This window comes from Lutra lutra, chromosome 6 (assembly GCF_902655055.1).
Source record: "Lutra lutra chromosome 6, mLutLut1.2, whole genome shotgun sequence".
NCBI lineage: Eukaryota > Metazoa > Chordata > Mammalia > Carnivora > Mustelidae > Lutra > Lutra lutra.
The window spans coordinates 85234523-85255071 of NC_062283.1; the positions used below are offsets into that span (position 1 = coordinate 85234523).

Consider the following 20549-nt stretch of genomic DNA (forward strand, 5'->3'; position numbering starts at 1 on the left):
AAAATTATTTGCGTAATTATCACATCACAGGATTTAACAGTTTATGTAATCATTTTCCCCTTTTGGGGACACTTCTGTTCCTTTCAAAGTTTCCTCTCTTATAAATAATTCATTGAATATATTTATGCATAAGTCTTCTCATATTTCTAATTTTCTTAAAATGAACTTCTAGAAATGGAATTCTAGGTCGAAGGTCATGCATATTTTAAAGCTCTTGAAACCTTTTGCAGGAGAGCTTTCCACCAAGCTGATGCCATTTTAAAGTCAGACCATGAGGGCATAGGAGCTTTTGTGTCATTCTTGAGAACACTGAGATGTACCGTGTTTTTTAAAAAGCTACAACTTCTGCTATTTGGATAAGTAAAAATGGTATGTATTTCTCCAGTTGGGTAATTTTACAGTATACATACGGAAGTGCATACATATTATAAATTATATGTGCTATTTTCTGAATTTTCACATAACTGGAAACAGCCATGTCATCAGCACCCAGGGAAGATCGGGAACATAACCAGCTTCTACCAGCCCCACTGTGATCACTTTCCAGCCACAATCCTTTTTTTGTTTGTTTGTTTTTGGGGGTGGTTTTTTACTTGTAATGTTATAGTTTAATGTTATCTGGTTTTTATTCTGTATTAGTGGAATTATATGTGCTGTATGTGTGTCCGGCTTCTTTTGCTTAACTTCTTTATAAAAGTCATTGTTATTTCTTTGTGTGGTTGTATATTTTAATCTCCATTGATCCTGTCCGTCTGCATGCATTCTGTTAAGTGATCCTAATGTTGCCTGAGACTTCATTAACGCTCCTCATCTTTTGACACAGTCTGTCACCTCTGAATGATCTTCTTTGCCTGCTGGCTTGGGCGTAGGTCCCATGGCTCACCATTTCAACTAGTCGCTTTCTAGTGGTCTTAATTTCCTACCCCTTTTTCTCTTTATCATACCCCTTTGCAAAAATCAAGACTGCCTATCCTCTCTGCTTATGCTCCCAAGGCTTCTGAGTGTTTTCAGAATTACTGTGTGTATTAGCTAGACTGCAGAGTAGCAAAGAAATCTAGAAGTGCCCAGATTAAATAAGATTGATGTTCTTCTTTCACATCACAGGGCAGAGGTCAGTGGTGACCGAGGGCTGGTGTGGCTTCTGCTCCCCACACCACTTGACTGGTGCTGATGAGTCCACAGTGGTTGCTCTACTTTGCACCATTTTCCTACAGCTAGAAGGGTTAAGGATAAGGACAAACCCAACTGGAAAGACACATGTCTCTGAAATTCACTCTTATTAGAGAGAATGTCTTCGTGTGTACACATCTACCTGTGAAAACGTTGTGAAATGCAGAATTATGGCTGGGTGGCTAGGAACACAACTAAAATCTTATTTTTTTAGTGAAGGAAGAAGGAAATCCCCAGATACTGGGGGAAATCCAGAAGAATGCTAGAAAACCTTACCGATTTATTATTGATTTCAACAAGGCCCTCCATCCTGCCTAGCAATATTCTTTTTACCCAAAATTCTCTTTCTCATTTTTAGTAGTATATTTATTTGAAACTCACTTCACTCTCCTTAAATTGACTCTACTTCATCTTCCCTTCATATTCCCACATGCAAAGAGTTTGCCCAGCACCTCCCAGATAAATTAGAACTATCAACAAGGGATTTCTTTTATTTCCTCCCTTAATCTGCATCTGGCTACATCTTTCTTTGCCTTTTACCTTGTTATTCTGACACAAAGTACTCCTGTCCTGTCAAAGGCCAATTCTTTCCATATATGTTCAGGATTCCCCACCATTTCAGAGGTTATCCATGATTTCTGGTGCTAATCCAGTGCATTATTTTAACTCTCCTATAGATCATACCCTCCTGGCTTTCTTGCCATCTTTTGATTCTTTCTTTTCTGTTGTCTCTTCTATATTCTCCTTTAATGCCAGTCCTTTCCAGGATCCTCTCATGTTTATCTTCTCACTGCCTACCGTTGTACAGGGAACATGTTCCATACCCAGATGTTGTGGACACTCCATAGTGTGGATGAACCTCAACGCTGTCTCCAGCACAGGCCTCTCCCTCACACTTCTGTTAACACTGGATATCTCTCTTTGCATGTCCCTTGGACACCTCAATCCCTCTGTGTCCAAAATTGAACTCACATACTTCTCCAAAATTTCTTCCCTTTCTTTCTATCACAGTGAATCATGGTACCTTTCCTGTCACAGAAATCTGTACGTCCATCCTTGATGCTTTTCTCATAGTTAATCAATCATAATTTATTAGAAAAATCCATCTCCCTAGACTTTTTAGAATCTACTGAGTTTTGAACTCATACCTGTTATCTGTCACTTAAATATCAGAGTCTCTTAATAATTTCCACACATCTGGTTTTCTCCTCTCCAGTCCACTTTCTATGTGTTAGCAAGAATAATTTATACAAAATAACAAATAAATTAGGTAATTTCCTATTTAAACCATAGGTGGCTCTCCACTGCCTGAAGAACTAATCCACTTTTCTTAGCCAGATGGATAGGGCCCTTCAGAGTCTGAAGGCTGCTGATCTCCACACCACCTTCTTCATTCCTAGCTCCTTGTATGTCTGTACTCTCTATGCTCATTGCCGTGTTTGGGCTTTTGCCTGTGTTCCCACTCTGCTTGGATTACGCTCTCTTCCTTTGTTTAACTCTTATTTAGATTTTAGTACATAGCTTCTGGTTTTCTCTGCAAAGAACCTTCCTCTGATCTGTTTCCTTCAGGGCTACTGGAAATCGTTCTCATATTTTCCCCAATGATTATGTGCCTGCACTGATGGTAGAGAATTTGGAAAACCCTATTGTAATTTTTTAAATCTATTTGTCTGTATGCCTACTAGACTCTGAGCTTCTTGAGGATAGAAACTCTTTGTCCTCCACTCCATTGTGGATGATGTTAAAAGCATCGCGAGAAGTAGCATTGGTGCAGCTAGGCTGTCTCTCCTCCATTCACTGGGCTCTGCCTGTGTTCCTCTGAGTCGTGGCTTGGGAATTTCCTCTAGAGACCAAGCTGGAGGCCTCACCTGACTTTGTTTTTCATCCTTCTCAGATCACTATTGTCTGTTGGATGATGTTCAATGTCTTGAGAACCACTGTTTCATATTTCTTATTTGTTTGTTTTTAAAGATTTATTTATTTATTTGACAGAGAGAGAGAGAGAGATCACAAGTAGGCAGAGAGGCAGGTGGAGGGGTGGGGGAAGCAGGCTCCCTGTTGAGCAGAGAGCTCTGGGGCTCCATCCCAGGATCCTGAAATCATGACCTGAGCCGAAGGCAAAAGCTTAACCCACTGAGCCACCTGGCACCCCTTTCTTGTTTGTTTTTGAGTTGTTTTAGGTGAGAGGCTAAAAATGAGCTCCCTGATACCCTTGCCTTCATTAGAAGCAAAAGTTACATCATGCGTTTTACCTATTTGAAGTGGATGATGAAGAGAATGTGAGTGAGGGACTTACACATCCATAAACTGGGCTTCAGATAGAATCTCAACATAACTTAGAACAGAGAGAGCATTAAGAATATTGTGTATTGCATTAATATATCATAGATAAGCAAAGCTACACATGTATAGGTAACACATGTATAAGTATTTATACCTTTGTATTTTTGCATTAAGAATGATTGGACTTTTGCATTGAGAATCAATGCCCCAAATCTGACTACTCTAGCTTCTTGGTAAAAAAATTTAAAAAAATTTTAAAAAAGTAGTAGAACCACATTCCCTGAGGTGAAATTGTATTTTCTCTCTGGGTTCCTCTGCAACTTATATACCATGGGTCACACATGAATGGAAGAGTAGGGTAAACACCACCTCCGTATAGCTTTCAACCTAAATGAGTGGAAATTGGGGTGGTCCAGTGCCCTCGGTAGTTACGCCGTATGGGCACACAGGTGGGATTGGTGGCTTGCTTAATGCATCCAGCTTGTGTGCAGTGGGGTCCAGTGCACAACAATATGTTGCTGTTGTTTGTCTCCTGATCATTATTTCCTTCAGGACTGTTGTCTTGACTATCGGTTTTTACAATGATATTTTTGATGTATCATTTGAAATTAAATTTAAAATTAAGAATATTCAGTTGGAAACCCAGAAACCATTTAGATTAAGTGTACTCAGTTTATAGAAGGGGAAACTGAAGATCAGAGAAGTTAAGGAACTCGCCCCATAATTGGGTTAAGCTTGAAACAGAAGCAAGAATAGACCTTAATTTCTTGGCTCATAATTTACCCCCTTTCTACTTCACTGTGGAAACTGTGTGGTACCTACACAGGGAAAGGAAAATCATCTTTTAGAAAGGTGGGTCTTTTGGTAAAACAGGAATACATGTTGAAGCAAGAAGGTCTGGGTAGGACTGTGGTGATTCAGACCTAAAACAGAGGGGCCCTGGACTAGGCTGGAGTAAGTGGGAACAAGAAATAAAAAGGTGAATATGAGACCTGTTGTCAGGATAACTCACAGGACTTGTGATGAGTTGATTAATTTGTAGGCTTTACATGCGATAGAATATATAGTTTGTGGAATGTTGAATGAGTGAAGGAGTATGTCTTTGTGTGATGCTTACTCATACATACACATATACACAGCCCTCATGCATTTCACAGGTGCATTCTATACTGGACGTTCATAACCAGGCATGTCATTAGTATTTAAAAAACCTCTAAAGTGATTTATTCCTTTAATCTGTATAATAGCACCCTAAGTTACTGTCCCCACTATATAGATAGAAATAAGGCTCTGGGAGGTTCAAGGTTTGCCTAAAATCACAAATTAGTATGAGGAGCTGAGCTGGGATTTGAGGACATATTTCTTGATTTAAAATCTGAATCTTTCTACAGGAGCCTTTTTTAAAAAAGAAATTTAATTTAATTTAATTTTTTTCAATGTTCCAAAATTCATTGTTTATGTACCACACCCAGAGCTCCATGCAATATGTGCCCTCCACAGGAGCCTTTTTAATTATCCAAAACATACAGAGAATATTTCTGTTGTTGTTGTTTTCATTATTTTCCCATCATGGCTGATTCTTAAACCCAACGTGTCATTCTATCCCTTTATTGTATTCAGTGCACAGTATTCCTATTCCGAAAATAAATACCCCACCCCTCTTCTCTGATTTCCCAATTTTGTTTCACCTTTCCGGCTTTCCCCCGTGTTTCACAGCTAACTCTATGTTGCTTGAGGATGTACTCGTGCATTGTGACATTCATTTTGCTGGTGACCAGGAGCTTTCCTACTTGAGCCTTTCCTCCTTTAACAGTTGAGGGAAAACAGTATGCATTCCGAACCTGAGTACCACCTAGCAAAAACCTGGGAAGTCTGTGTGCTGGTTGACTGCATTCTGGGGTGCGTTCACAATGGCCTGACTCTTCGGGCTGCTGTCTGAACACCAGCTTGCACTTTTCACAGTGTGGAGAGGATCGCTGTGGTGGGTCTTTGGATTGTGTTACCTAGATGGCCGACTCTTAGATGTCTCATGAATTTTTCTCCCTAGATGCTCGACTCTTAGATGTCTTGTGAATTTTTCTCCATACAGTGCCCAGCACAGTACCTTATAGATACTAGTTGCTCAAGGATACTTGTTGGATGCATATATAATAAAAGTTATTATTGTCATTATTCTGTGGACTTTGTCTATGACATTTAACATACTGAGCTTGCTTCAGCAGCACATATATTGAAATTAGAACGATACAGAGACCTTTAACATGCATATATATATATGGGATATGTATAAACACACATGCTTGCTCTCAGTATATTTGAAACACATAATGGGTAAGACAGTACACTGATGAATTGTATGAAGTTTGACACATGAACTTAAGGTTTTGTTCGAAATGAGGACTTTCTGGGGCACCTGGGTGGCTCAGTCAGTTAAGCATCTGTCTTCATCTCACGTCATGAACCCTGGGATCAAGACCCAAGACTGGCGGGCTCCCTGCTCAGTGGGGAGTCTGCTTCTCCCTCTCTTTCTGCCCCTCACCCCTCTCGAGTCTGCTTCTCCCTTTGCTTACCTTGCTTATGCTCTCTCAGATAATCTTTTAAAAAAAATGAGGACTTTCTATTTTAAATTAGCTGGAGAAATATTAATACAATAACCAAGATAACTATAAACAGAGTAATCAAATATATATAACCAGGGATCTAAAGATAAATTGTGATTTTATAAAGTTTACAATTTTGACATTTTCAAGTTAGAATATCGAGTATTTCTTTCTTTGGTGTACGAAGATAGAGAAAAAAGCTGAGTGAGAGCAATAATTTCTAAATAGCTGAAGACATACTGCTACATACAGCTCCTTTTGTGGGTATGTGCAAATAGAGTAATTTTCTGCTTTCTCTCTCTTGTCCCTCGGCCACTGTCACACTGTCTAACTGTATGCATTCATGAGAACATGAGATGGCCTTTTCCTCTTGGTATAGAGGGCAGAATTGTGTAATAGTACTTCAATATTCCTTTGTGCTTCCTCAATTCTTTAATTCCTAATGTGGTTTCAATGAGTGCAGACTTTGATAACCTGACAAATTAGAGAGAAGGGATAGAGTCAGGGAGAAACATCCTGTAGCATGGTTTCCACTTCCGTAAACTCGTGAATCAGTGTGCCAGCCAGGTCTACACTGTGAAGGGACCAATATTGTTGGTCTTATATCAAAATGGAATAGCTGGTTTGTACACAGATAATCCTCCTGTTGTCCATCATTTGTGTTCCATCAAAGTTCCTCCTTTGGGATATAGCTCTTTCTATTACAAGACGTCAGTGGTCCTGTGTCTTCGGGCTCCTTAGAACACCTCTGTGCGTCATTAAGCCTTCTTGATAGACACCGCCTGGAATCCTCTTCTCGTGTGTGATTGTTAGGGTGTGTCTTCGTGATCAAACTATGAATTCTTATAGGAAATGAGTTCTAGTTTACAAAACTCAGTAACCTGTCAACGTGCCTCAGAGGAAGTAGACTTCAGATATGTATTTGTGAATGAATGAGAGGATTTTGTCTTGTATAAAAATAATCATGCACATACACCACAAATATTATTTCCTTTCCTGAATTTAAAAAGTAGTGCAGTTCGATCTAACAGTATCCCGGCCATGACAGTCTGAGAGGGTGTGATCTCCTTACGCAGTACAAACACCAGCTTCTTCATCTTGTGTGTAGAATGCCTCACATAGTGCCAGGCACACAGTGGGCATCAAAGACAGAGTTTTTTTTTTTAAAGATTTTATTTATTTATTTGACAGAGATCACAAGTAGGCAGAGAGACAGGCAGAGAGAGGAGGAGGAAGCAGACTCCCCCCTGAGCAAAGAGCCCGATGCGGGGCTCAATCCCAGGACCCTAGGATCATGACCTGAGCTGAAGGCAGAGGCTTTAATCCACTGAGCCACTCAGGCGTCCCAAAGACAGACTTTTTTTTTTTTTTTTAAGATTTTATTTATTTATTTATTTATTTATTTGACAGAAAGAGAGAGAGCACAAGTAGGGGGAGCTGCAGAGGGAGAGGGTGAAGCAGGCTTCCAGCTGAGCAGGGAGCCCGATGTGGACCTTGATCCCAGGACCCTGGTCTTATGACCTGAGCTAAAGGCAGACACTTAACTGACTGATCCATACAGGCGCCCCAAAGAAAGACATTTATGAATGACTGACTGAAATGTCTCATTTCTGAAAAATCAGAAGAGTTGTTCCATCTGTTGAGTATGTATGTGGGGTAAATGTGGAAAGAGCATTTCTGAGGTGACCTGCCACAATGAAGGAGCCGTGGGCATATAGTTAGGCAAATGACTGCACAAGAGGGTTCTGATGACATCTGCAGTTTTAGTCTCTGGAGAATCACTAAAACAACAACAACAACAAAAATAAAACAAGGAAACCTCATAACTTAGGATGTAGGAATTTCTCATAATTTAAGAAACATTCTTTTGGGGGAAAGCCATAACTTCATGCATCTTTCATTTTCAGTAATAAAGCCCATTCAGCAGCATAGTGGGAAGAGCCGATAGCATATTGATAGACATCCCAGTGTCAGGTAAAGACTGCAGAAAGAAGGGGTACTTTACAAGTATGACGTATCTTTTCTGATTATTATTTTTGCCATGATTACAAATAATATCTTGCATTTGCTTACAACTTAGTTTCTTAACTTTATTAATATAAAACTTTAATTAATTAATTAATATAAAATTTTATTAAGATTTTTATTTTAGATTTTTTTATTAAGGTTTTTATTTTAATTCCAGCATAGTTAACATACAGTGTTATTAGTTTCAGGTGTGCAATATAGTGACTCAACCATTCTGTGGATTATTCAGTGCTCATCATACATGCTCAGTACAATAAGTGTACTCTTTAATCCTCATCACCTATTTCATCCATTCCCCAACCCCCACGCTGGTAACACTTTGTGCTCGTAGTTAAGAGTCTGTTTCTTGATTTGTCTCTCTCTTTTAAAAAAATCTTTGTTCATTTGTTTTGTTTCTTAAATTCTACGTAGGAGTAAGATCATATGGTATTTGTCTTTTCCCACTTAGCATTATACTCTCTACTCTCCTTTGTGTTGTTGCAAATGGCAAGATTTCACTCTTTTTTATGGCTGAGTAATATTCGTGTGTGTGTGTGTGTGTGTGTGTGTGTGTGTTCAGTGTTTTTGTATTCTTTGGGATAAATGCCCAGTAGTGCCCTTTCTGGATCATAGGGTAATTCTATTTTTTATTTTTTGAGGAACCTCCATACTGTTTCCACCGTGGCTGTAACAATTTACATTCCCACCAACAGGGGACAAGGGTTCCTGTCTTCCCACATCTTCTCCAACACTGTTATTTCTTGTGTTTTTGATTCTAGCCATCCTGACCGGTGTCAGGGGCTATCTCATTGTGGTTTTGATTTGCATTTCCCTGATGATGAGTGAAATTGGACATCTTTTCATGTGTCTATTGGTCATCTGGATACCTTCTTTGGAGAAATGTTTGTTCATGTCTTCTGCCCATTTTTTAATTGGATTATTTGTTTTTTGTGTGTGTTGAGTTGTATAAGTTCTTTACATATTTTGAATACTAATCCTTTATTAGATATATCATTTGCAAATGTCTTCTCCCATTCAGAAGGTTGTCTTTTAGTTTTGTTGATTGTTACCTTTGCTGTGAAGAAGCTTTTTATTTTTATGTAGTCCCAGTAGTTTACTTTTGCTTTGATTTTCCTTGCCTCAGAAGACCCATCTAGAAAAATATTGCCATGGCCAGTGTCAGAAAAATTACTGCCTATTTTCTCTTTTAGGATTTTTATGGTTTCAGGTCTCACAATTAAGTCTTCAATCCTTTTGAGTATGTTTTTGTCAGTTATATAAGAAAGTGGTCCAGTTTCATAGCTATCCAGTTTTCCCAATTCCATTTGCTGAAAAGACTGTCTTTTTCTCACTACATATTCTTGCCTCTTTAGTCAAAGATTAACTGACCATATAATCCTGGGTTTGCTTCAGGGCTCTCTATTCTGTTCTATTGACCTATGTGTCTATTTTTGTGCCAGTACCATACTGTTTTAATGAGTACAGGTTGGTTGTATAATTTAAAACCTGAAGTTGTGATACCTCCAGCTTTGTAGAACTAAGGGTTTTATAAGATTTTATTTATTTATTTGACAGAAAGCTCACAAGTAGTCAGAGAGGCAGGCAGAGAGAGGGGGGGAAGCAGGCTCCCTGCCAAGCAGAGAGCCTGATGTGGGGCTCAATCTCAGGACCCTGAGATCATGACCTGCTCCGAAGGCAGAAGCTTAACCCACTGAGCCACCCAGGCACCCCCAACTTGGGGTTTTAAAAGCATCTTTCCCAACATGGGCCCTACTGTTTGTATTCCATCTTCCTTGTGAGGCAAGACAAAGGCTGTTTTCCTGGTTCCATACACGAGAAAATGGAGGTGTTAAGAATCTAAGGAATGGCACTCCTTGGGGAAAGAGTGGCGCAGGACTAGAGTCCCAGCCCGGCAGACATCCCAGGCCATTTGGACTTTTAAAATAGAACCCCACAAGTAGGGGCTTGACTTTATCATTCACTGAAGCAATGTTTTGTTTTGTTTTTTTAAAGATTTTATTTGTTTATTTGACAGAGATCACAAGTAGGCAGAGAGGCAGGCGCGGGGGTGGGGGAGTAGGCTCCCTGCTGAGCAGAGAGCCCAATGCAGGGCTCAATCCCAGGACCCTGGGAGGATCATGACCTGGGCCGAAGGCAGAGGCTTAACCCACTGAGCCACCCAGGTGCCCCACTGAAACAGTGTTTGAAGGAGGGACGACCTTGACGACATTGAGAACTTCAACACTTCTGTAAGCATGAGAGAAATGAGCAGGGCCAATCTGGCGGTGTGCCGAGGTGACTGCACGCTGGGAGGCTATCCATGCGGCAGGACCGTGTGTTGAGTTGTGTGCAAAGGGTCGGGGGTAAGGCTAGTGGTGTTGTCAACCTGTGAAACCCGACCAGCAGCTCTCTGACTCCCGACGCTCCATTTGATGCAGACTGAGCAGGGTCTGCTGTAGTGTTAGAAGTAGCTGCAAACTTTATACCGAAGAGGCTGCTCTGTATGGTCTTTCCTCTGGCTCACTTTTCTCCTCACCTATCACTTGTTACTGCAGCTGTCCTCCAAGTCAAGTTTCCCTGAAGAAACCAGATGGAGATGCTTTAGGGAAAAAAAAAAAAAAATCCCCCTTCCCTGTTTCTTCCCTCCATTTGGCTCACTGGTAGGTAGACTGGTCCTCCTCTACAGTGAACCCAAGGCTCCATCCACGGCAGCCCTGCAAGAGGCAGGTCAGAGGGAGCCTCTACTTTTTCCCCTGGGCAGATGCACTCAGCAGAAAGATCCACTGCTGTTCCTACCGCATGCTGATGATAATTGCACCTGGAGTCGTATTCCCATATAAATGTCGTTCAAATTAGCTTAGCTCGTCTATCCAAGAATTCTTGAAAGAACCCAGGAAGCAGAGCTGCTCAGACTGCCAGCACATTAATCCAAACATGCCAAGGAGTCTAAATAAATCAAGTAACATCTCATTTGGGATAAGGTTTAATATACTGAGCTTGTGGCAAGCCACAATGTTTGGAATTTACTCCGCATGCCTAAAATTTGGTTACAATAGGTTTTATTTAGCATGGGTTCTCAAGAGTGGCCTCCAAGGTCTTCATTTTAATGTCTCTGTGTTTAGGCACTATTTCCCTGGGTGTTCCTGAAGCTCTCCCTCACTTTGAGAGGGGACACAGAGAAATGGAACTGCAAAATGTGGAGATTTCTGACATGGGGCAGCGCATTGTGGGAAGGGATCAGAACCATGCTTATCTGTTGTCTTGCTTAAAGCTATATTCGAGCAAGAGCAGCTCAGTTTTAGATGTTTTCCTTCGAGAACATCCACATTGTCAAGAGCTGAACCAGGTAAATGACCAGTTTAACCAGGACTCTTTCCTCGTGTTCAGAAATTCATAGATGGGTGTGAATTCAGAAACCTCGTCAGCTGGAATTACTGTTACAACTGAACAGTTCACTGTTTGCATGATAATGGCATTTTAAAGATATGCTTTGTCTCCAAGCTCTTTTTTTGTCTTTACACTTTTTTTTTTTTTTTTTTTAAGTAACGTTTTGGTACAAATCCTTTTGGTGTGAAAGGGAATAAAACTATTTTTTTTTTTTTTGCCCACATGTAAACATCTGTCCCCACCCCCTATCTCTATGAGATTTTAACATCAGTTTACATTCACTTTGGATCTTAAAAATAAACACAAGACAGTGCTGAAGATTCTTGTGTATTCTCTGTCCTTGAGAAAGGACTGTCCTGAATTTAGAAGCTCTCACTATCATGAATGCATTTTATCTCGCTACATATTTATAAATTTAGAGACAATATGTAATATGTGTTGGTCAAGTTGTAAAATCCCTATGAATATAAAACAATTCACACAGTTCTGTGGCTTATTTTTTTCCCTAAGCTTATATTCTTTATCCATATTAATGAATGTAGCTCTGCCTCATTTATTGTAAACATTGTATACTATTCTATAGTATTTATATAATCCAAATTATCTATGCATTGTTTTCTTTTTTTTAAGATTTTATTTTTTTATTTGACAGAGAGAGAGATCACAAGTAGAGCAGCAGGTGGGGCGGGGCAAGGGCAGGGGGGCAGTCTCCCTACTGAGCAGAGAACAGGATGCCAGGCTTGATCCCAGAACCCTGAGATCATGACCCAAGGCAGAGGCTTAACCCACTGAGCCAGCCAGGCGCCCCTATGCATTCCTTTCTAGATAGATATTTAAGTTGTTTCTAATCGTTTACTCTTACAAACGAACAATGTTATGCGATAATTTTTCTGGAGTCGAAATAGAAAGAGGAATTAGGGGACTTAGTACATAGTGTTGACTGTACCAGAGCCACTGACAGCTAAGCACTTCAGCATTTATCTTCTAATACAAACATTAATAACAGAATTTTAGAATAGCAGCATACACATCAATGAAAACATTTTGTGACATTCGTAAATATCTTAAACATCTCCATAAAAAATAATAGCTACAAATTATAAAGTTATAATACCACCCTTCTTGCTTTGCTGCTTTCTGGGTGTTTCGTTACCTCTAGTCAGAAAGCCCATAGGATTGAGGTTCCTGCCGTGACTGGCCCTATAAAGGCTTCAGTACCTTTCTGCTGTGTTTACTTGATGCCATGACTTTTCCCTGCCCGTCTTGTCCACTGTTGGACTGTCCACATTTCAGAGGACAGATGTGTCTTCTTCCCTTGGAACTTCTGATCCCTGCTCAGTACTTTTTTTTGGGGGGGGGGAGCAGGGGGGGGATACGGGGCATGGGGTGGGGTGGGGGTTGGGATGGGGAAGAGAAAGGCACTTTTAAAAGGTAAGGCATTTTAGCAGGTGTTGGGGTGGGTAAAGTGACTGGAGGGTTTGGCCCAGACTGACAGGAAGGAGAGCTACCAGGGAAAGGGGAAGGAAAGATACTGCAGAGAGGAGTGATCTAAACTGTGGCATTCTGAAATCTCAACACTCACACAGAATACACACAACAAATGTGCATTCATACTTCACAGTTTTACCGGTTATTAGGATCATGGAAAATTGAAAACTGGTTCTGCAGTCATTAGTCTAAACACAGCTTCAACTTTGCTAGATATTGAAGCATTTCTTTCCAAATTAGCTGTACCAATTTATATTCCCACTGGAAGTATGAGAATGACCTAGTTTACCACATTCTAGCTGACATTTGACCTCATCTGATTTTGTAATTTTGCTAGTCTGATGGGCTTAATACAATATTTCACTGTTGTTTAAAGTTGCAGTTCCCTGATTACTAGGATTAGTTGAATACCTGGCCAGTGCACTTTCTGTAATTTTTAAAATGAATTTTATTATAAAGGTCATAGGGTTTTATATTTGTGTACAAAATGTAAAAAAAAAAAAAAAAAAGAAGAAAACTAAAATTAACCCATAACCCACCACACAAATATACTTATTATTTTATTTTTAAAAAACAGCTTTATTGGGGTGCCTGGGTAGCTTAGTGGGTTAAGCCTCTGCCTTTGGCTCAGGTTCTGGGATCTACCCCCACATTGGCCTCTCTGCTTAGCAGGGATCCTCCTTCCCCCTCTCTCTCTGCCTGCCTCTCTGTCTACTTGTGATCTCTCTCTCTGTCAATAAATAAATAAAATCTTTAAAAAACAAAACAAAAATAGCTTTATTGAGGTACATTTAACAGGTACATGTAAAGTGTTCAGTTTGATGTTTTACATACATACATGCCAGTGAATTCATCACCACAGCCAAGATCATTAATTTATCCATCATCCCAAAAGTCTAGTCCTGCCTCTTCATTTATTTTTTCTCCCATCCTCCTTCTCCCTTACCTCCCATCTCCTGGCAACCACAGATGTCCTTTCATAATATTTTCAGATTCCTCCATGTCGTGAGCATCTGTCCCTGGGTCAAGTCGTTCCTTTGTATTACTGAGCAGTATTCTCCTGGGGGCTGATACCACAGCTTGTCTGTCCGTTCACCTCTTAGTGGATATTTGTGTTGTTTCCAGTTATTTAATTGATTAGCCATTTTATATTTTGTGGAGTTTTAAATATATATGTATATATTTAATATATTTAATGTATATTTAAAATATAATATAAATATATATATTTAAAACTCTACTATGTATATGTATGTATGTATACATATATATATATATATATATATATATATATATATATATATACACACACACCCATATATTTTCTCATAAGCTAAACATTAAACATGAAATAATACCTGTTATTAATCAGAGTCTGGGACAGTGTCTGGCATGTATAGTATTCAGTAATCATGTGGTAAAAGAAGTAGATATCTTTTGGCAAATCTAAAAGCTAATTGGGAAAACAAAGCAAGCAAACTTCAGAAGTGAGAGTGCATGGAGTAATTGAACTGAATTGAAAGCTGTCATATGCCTCTTTTATCCAAATGCCAGGGGGTCCTGCCCTGCTACGTAGAAGTCTTTCCCTCAAAGCCTTACATCACTCCTTCCTTGTTGCAAACAGTCTCTTCCTTTTGTTCCTATTTTGTTCCATCCTTTTCCCAACCTCTGAGTTCAAAACCTCTGTTACCTCTGTGAAATGTCCCTGTCTTCATGGCTGATTCGTGTCCAGGTTCTAGGAATTATAGCTTCCCACTCAGTTTTCCTTCTTTTGTTTACCACTTGATAATCAGACCTTTATTTTTTTTTAAGATTTTATTTATTTATTTGACAGAGATCACAAGTAGACAGAGAGGCAGGCAGAGAGGGATGGAGAAGCAGGCTCCCTGCTGAGCAGAGAGCCCTATGTGGGGGCTCCATCCCAGGACTCTGAGCTGAAGGCAGAAGCTTTAACCCACTGAGCCACCCAGGCGCCCGATAATCAGACCTTTAAATAACCATCAGTGCATTGCCCTGTCCTGCTCTTTTGTATAGTGTCTACCCATCTCCCACCTCAGCACGCCTGCAGGCTCCCCTCTTGTCTCCTGGACTTGTTTTTGCCTCCCAGAGTCAGCCTCCACGTGGTCCTCACATCTCTCTCTAATGTGTTATTTTGTCCATGCTGCCTTGTTGCCTCCCACCCTCCGGCTGCTCTTCTCCGCCTGCAGACTGCACTTCAGTCCTCAACAGGAACCTCAGTGAGCTCTGTGCTTCTTGCCACCTGCCCCCTGATCACGGTGATGCAGAAACATTTTACTGTTTGCAGTACACGCTACGCCTTTTCCCTGCACACGCTATGCCTTTTCCTACCTCCATGCCTTTGAGTCAGCCTGTCCTCCCATCTTCCGGAATCCCTCACTAACTTTGACTGGGGGAGAGTAACCTCAGAACTCTGTTTTGACACCTTCTTTTATTTCTACGTGCACGTGCATGTGCCTTCCCACAAAGCCCAGGAAGTGAACCCCGTCTCATCCAGACTGCCCGTGTCCACAGGACTGCCCTGTGCTGTGCTTTTGCTCCATCTCCCTTCCTAGACTGTGACCGTCGTCACAGAGTGTAGAGAGTGTGGCATTTTTACCACCATTGAATCTTCTAACTGGTACGATGGTGGATGTCTAGTAGATGCTCAATAAATATGTGGGGTGCTAGATCCATGTGAGTGACTCACATTGTGGTGCTTAATACATACCAATGGATGAATGTCGGATTTACATGTCTGATCATCAAGTTGTAATTTCCCAGCCAAAATATTCTTAAGGTCTTTTACCTCATTTTCAATCCTGTTTTCACCACTTCAGTCAAAAATCATTTAAATTCCTACCTGAACTGTTGCGTTAGCTTCCAGCCTGTGTCAGTTTAAGTTCTACTTCTTGACTATACCTCACTCATGCATGTGAACCAGACTCATCTCCTGCAGTGACTGCCCCGGTCACAGCACTCTCTGGTCAGAAGCCTGTGCCTGGCCTTCCGCAGCCTTAGCGAATCCAGTAATCCAACTCCTCTCTATTCTCCCAACATTCATTCCCCATTTTAGTTAGCCTATTCTCCCCACTTCCCCGTGCCAGCTTGTGTTCTAGGGCTCAACTCTATCTTCTGGCCAGAATACCCTGTCCCCGTGCCTCCATCGGTCAAAATTCTGCTAATAATCTGTCCTACCAAAGTTGAACCTTTGTGACCAAGCCATATCTCCTATGGACTCTCTAGGTATTTCTGCTGTATAGCCCACTGACACTCTCACTGGATGATAGTGAGTCTCATAAATAAATGAAGTAACCCATTGCAAAGATTTCCAAGTGAATAGCAATTGCTACACAAGGGAGTGTTTACTTTTCTCCCCTACCCCACTCCAGAATGGGAGCTCCACAAAAGTCAAGTTTGTTCATAAAGGAAAACCGAGGGCCTAGGCACCCAAGTATTTGGCAAATAAATAAATGAAAGTATGAAATTCTGTGCCAAATGGTGGAATTTAAATAATCTTCAGAAAAAAAACTTTGAAGAAAATATGAACAAATTTGAGTGATTTCTGAATTTTAAAGAATGTGATACTTTAGAACTAATTTCTTGAGTGAAATCACAAACCAGCAAATCACCATATTCGTTTATATAAAAGGTAGTACTGAAATTCTGAATTTTAGAGCAGCTTCTAAAAAGTACTAATTTCTGTACACGAAGAGTGTCAATTAGTCAATCATATTTTCTGGAATTTTTAAGTTGAAATTAACTCAGGATAATTCTAGTTCAGATCTAGATAGATGGAGCATAAAAATGGTATGAAAATAGTCTACCAGAATAAAAATAGATGCTGGTTCTTGATTCAGAGAGTAGTGTGAGGACACCTAGGTTTTGCCCTGGCTAAGGTCATTTACCGATTTGTTCCTAAATTATATGTGATTTTTAAAATAAGAAAAGCAGGGGTGCCTAGGTGGCTTAGCCATTAAGCATCTGCCTTCGGCTCAGGTCATGATCCCAGGGTCCTGGGATCCAGCCCCGCATCAGGCTCCCTGCTCAGTGGGGCGCCTATTTCTCCCTCTCCCACTCCCTCTGATTGTGTTCCCTCTCTCTCTCTGTCAAATAAATAAATAAAAAGATCTTTAAAATAAGAAAAGCATAACTCACTCTTTCAAACTCCTTAACCCAAAATCTAACATATAGTAGACATTTTTTAAATATTTGAATTCAAGCCACTGGAGATTTTGTTTTGTTTTGGTTTTGCCAGTGGGAAGGGTATTTAAGAAGGGAACTGACATAGTTATAGTTGTATTTTGTATTTGAGAAAAATAATCTGATGATTGTCTGGAGGATGATTTGGAGAAACAAACAAACAAAAAAACAGAACGAGCAGCTGTTTGTTCATTCACTAATGAAGGAATGGTCATAGAGCTCCTACTACTTGGTATGCACCAAAGAACGAGTGAAACCCCAAGATGCTGTGTGATAAGTATAGCCTACAGAAAAAGTTTAGATGAAGAATTATGAAAACCTAATTTAAGAAGTGATTAGGTTAAAAAGGAGTAAATATCTGTGAATCTATTTAGACAGAAACCCTGAGGGTGTTTGGTGAACTCTATAAAGACCAAAGGTTCGAGTCTCTCACCCGGGTTTCTGACTTGAAGGACCAGTCTAACAGTATAGTTCGAGGTAGAATTTAAGTAGGTGTAAAGGAAATGATGAGTTGAGCTGTGGTCATATTCTATTAGGAGAGTCTGTGTAAATCCCTGTGGAGAAAAGAGTATAAAATTGAAAAGAAGATCTGGTGCTTAGAAGGGATATATGGGCTGAGGATGGATGGCTTTTGAATTGATCAACAACAACAAAAAGTTGTTGAAGACACAAATACATGTGGAAATTGTTGTTGAAGACACAAATACATGTGAAAATTCCCAGAAGGGGCTTTGCCTGAGTGAGATGAGATGTGGGCTGAGGCTGGAAGATTATGGACATCAAAAGGTTAAGAGGACACAAAAATGACCCACAAGGAAGACTGGAAACTCATGGCCAGAACTGACGTCAAGAAACCAGGAAAGGGTAGTTGTCTCAGTGAAAATGGTTTCAAGTGCAGGTACTAGAGAAGCTGACTCACCTAGCTCGAAACAATAAGGTAATTTATTGGATCACATAACTAGAATTCCGAAGGTAAAACGGCCTTGGGCACGGTTGATCCAGGCACTCAATAATTTCATCAAGAAACCAGTTTCTTTTGTCTTCTTTCACTCCATCATCCAGTCTTGGATTTGCCCTGTCTGTTTCTCCTCTGGTGATAGAATGACGGGTTGTAGAAATCAGGGCTACGTGCTCCCTCATTCACACCCCGCTGAAGAAGCAGTTTGCGTCTGGAAGCTCTCCTAAAAGAGCGAAGAGGAGCTTCGCGCAAGTCTCCAGCAAACGTGTTCCGTGTATCCCCTGGGCACTGTTAAAATCAAAAACACATGGAGACCCGCCTTAAAAGTTCCCTGAGCAGACAAAACCAGTTTATTCATACAACAAAGCTTAATTTAGCTTATTCTGCAAGGCTAACTTGACCTGGGTCATTTCTTGATTATGCCTCTGGAAATCATAAGCAACACTTGAACCGTTTCCCAAGGTTGAAATGAGGTGACTGCCGATCAATTCCCTACCATTGAAGAGAATTCTAATATTGTCACCAATCACTGTGAAGAATACACAGTCGCTGCTTTCTCACTAGATATGCTTCTTTGTAACAATACACTCCTCAGCCTCACTTCAGGTATTGGTTTGGGTGCTCCCGGTTTGCAGACTGTCTTTCTTGTGTGTCTTAGTTTACTACTTCAGTGATGCATTGGCTTTTACTTTGGCTCCTTCTGAACTCTTGACAGCACAAATATGGTTACGTGACTTAGGATTCCTAAAACAGTCATTAACTTGGGAAAAGAATTAGACTGCCATCTCCTGGAGCTGAGTGTGGTTTTAGCTTTCCCCAAGGCACTACTCTTTGTTGGTGAGGAATGGATACCAGAACACAAATGGAGACATTTTTTTTAGGTAAAAGGAAATGGCAAATGGAGAAGCCATAACCAGGCAACAGGACCACGCTGCAAGTATGAAGGAAGCCTAGGAGGAAGAAAGTTTGAGGAGAAGTCATGAACATCATGAAAAGCCAAGGAGGATCAAAGTGAGAGTTATGAAAAAAAACACAAAAGCCCATTGGATTAGTAATTAGGAGGTGACGCTAATGACTGCATAGACTATGGATACTGGTTGAAGTAGACAGAGGGTCACTGAGGTGAGGAGGGGCTAGGAAGCACTGAGGCCAGTGTGCAGACTCCAGATTTTGCAAGGAAGAGTAAGGATAAGAAAGCAGCCAGAGGGGAAAAATAGTAACAGGAATGTTTTGGGTTTGTTTTGTTTGTTTGTTTGTTTGTTTTGTTTGCTTTTTTTTCCCAATTATCAATTAAATCTGTCAAAGTCTAGTCCGTGACTCCTGATGAGGTTCTGATGCTCTCTTCCAGTGCCAGTTGCATGAATTTTGTTAATTTGTCAAATCTTAGAGTTCTCATCACTTTAGAGAGAGAAAAAGAAAGCTCTTTTGTTTTTTGAATCCCACAGAGTTGGTGAATTTCAGAAATGATTTAAAGAAAGAGTGTTATTTCTAGTTTAGGGAAATGCTTATGTTTAGGAGAGATTATAAACGTTATACTGCAATGAGGTATCAAAAGATTTTATTTGGAGTCTAAAAATGGAATATTTTTACTTTTTACCTCCATGCTTGGTGCTGTGGTCTCAATGTCAGTGTCCCCCTAAAATGCACATGTTGAAATCCTAATGCCCAAAGATGATAGTCTTAGGGTGCAGTGCCTTTGAGAGGTGCTTAAGTCATGAGGGTAGAGTCCTTATGAATCGGGTTAGTGTCCTTAAAAAAGAGGCTCCCGAGAGATCCCTGGCCCTTCTACCATGAAAGGGCACATGGAAAACTGTTAGCTATGAGCCAAGAAGAGAGTCTTCACCAGGGAACTCAAGCCTGCTGGCATCTTGATCTTGGACTTCCCAGCCTCCAGAACGGTGAGCAATAAATTTCTGTTGTTTATCAGCAATCCAGCCTGTAGTATTTTGTTATAGCAGCCTGAACATACCAAGACACTTGGTTTTAAGCTAAAGTTTGTATTTTGCAAAGAATGCAAGAAAATGTTTAATGTCTGGGAAAATTTTATTCTTTATTAAAATTATAGAAAGTAATGCCTCTTGCATGCTATGTACTCATTAAGTAATTATTATCTATACTTCAAATTTAAGGACAAAAATAGGGAGATTCTGTCAAACTATCAAATTCTTTATACTTGAACCACATATTTTAAATTATTAGATACATGATTCTCAAAAACCAGTAAAACGATGCCACAGAAAACTAGTAATATTGAGCAGTACAATAAAACCTAAGTAACTAGGATTAACTAGGTCAGTCAGGTGAAATTAGTGAGTAATTTAGTCACACATTCACATGCAGTGATTAACTGAACCATCCGTATGTATCTTATACATTTTGCATGCTGTAGATACAGCAATGAACAAAATTTCCCTGCTCTCATGGAGCCTACATTGCAAACGGAGAGAGAATTAACA

The 20549-nt window shown here is 40.2% G+C and overlaps 1 protein-coding gene across 16 annotated transcripts in view; it reads left to right on the top strand.

Moving 5' to 3' along the window:
* EYA4 (EYA transcriptional coactivator and phosphatase 4) overlaps positions 1-20549 on the top strand; it is a 321947-nt gene that overhangs the window by 203881 nt on the left and 97517 nt on the right. The window contains exon 1 of one of the 16 annotated variants that reach the window (XM_047733829.1): positions 270-369. The exons of the other annotated variants lie outside the window; for them this stretch is intronic. The gene's annotated coding sequence lies outside the window, so the exon portion shown is untranslated. Of the gene's footprint in view, positions 1-269; positions 370-20549 lie in introns of those variants that run through there. 16 annotated transcript variants of the gene reach the window in all.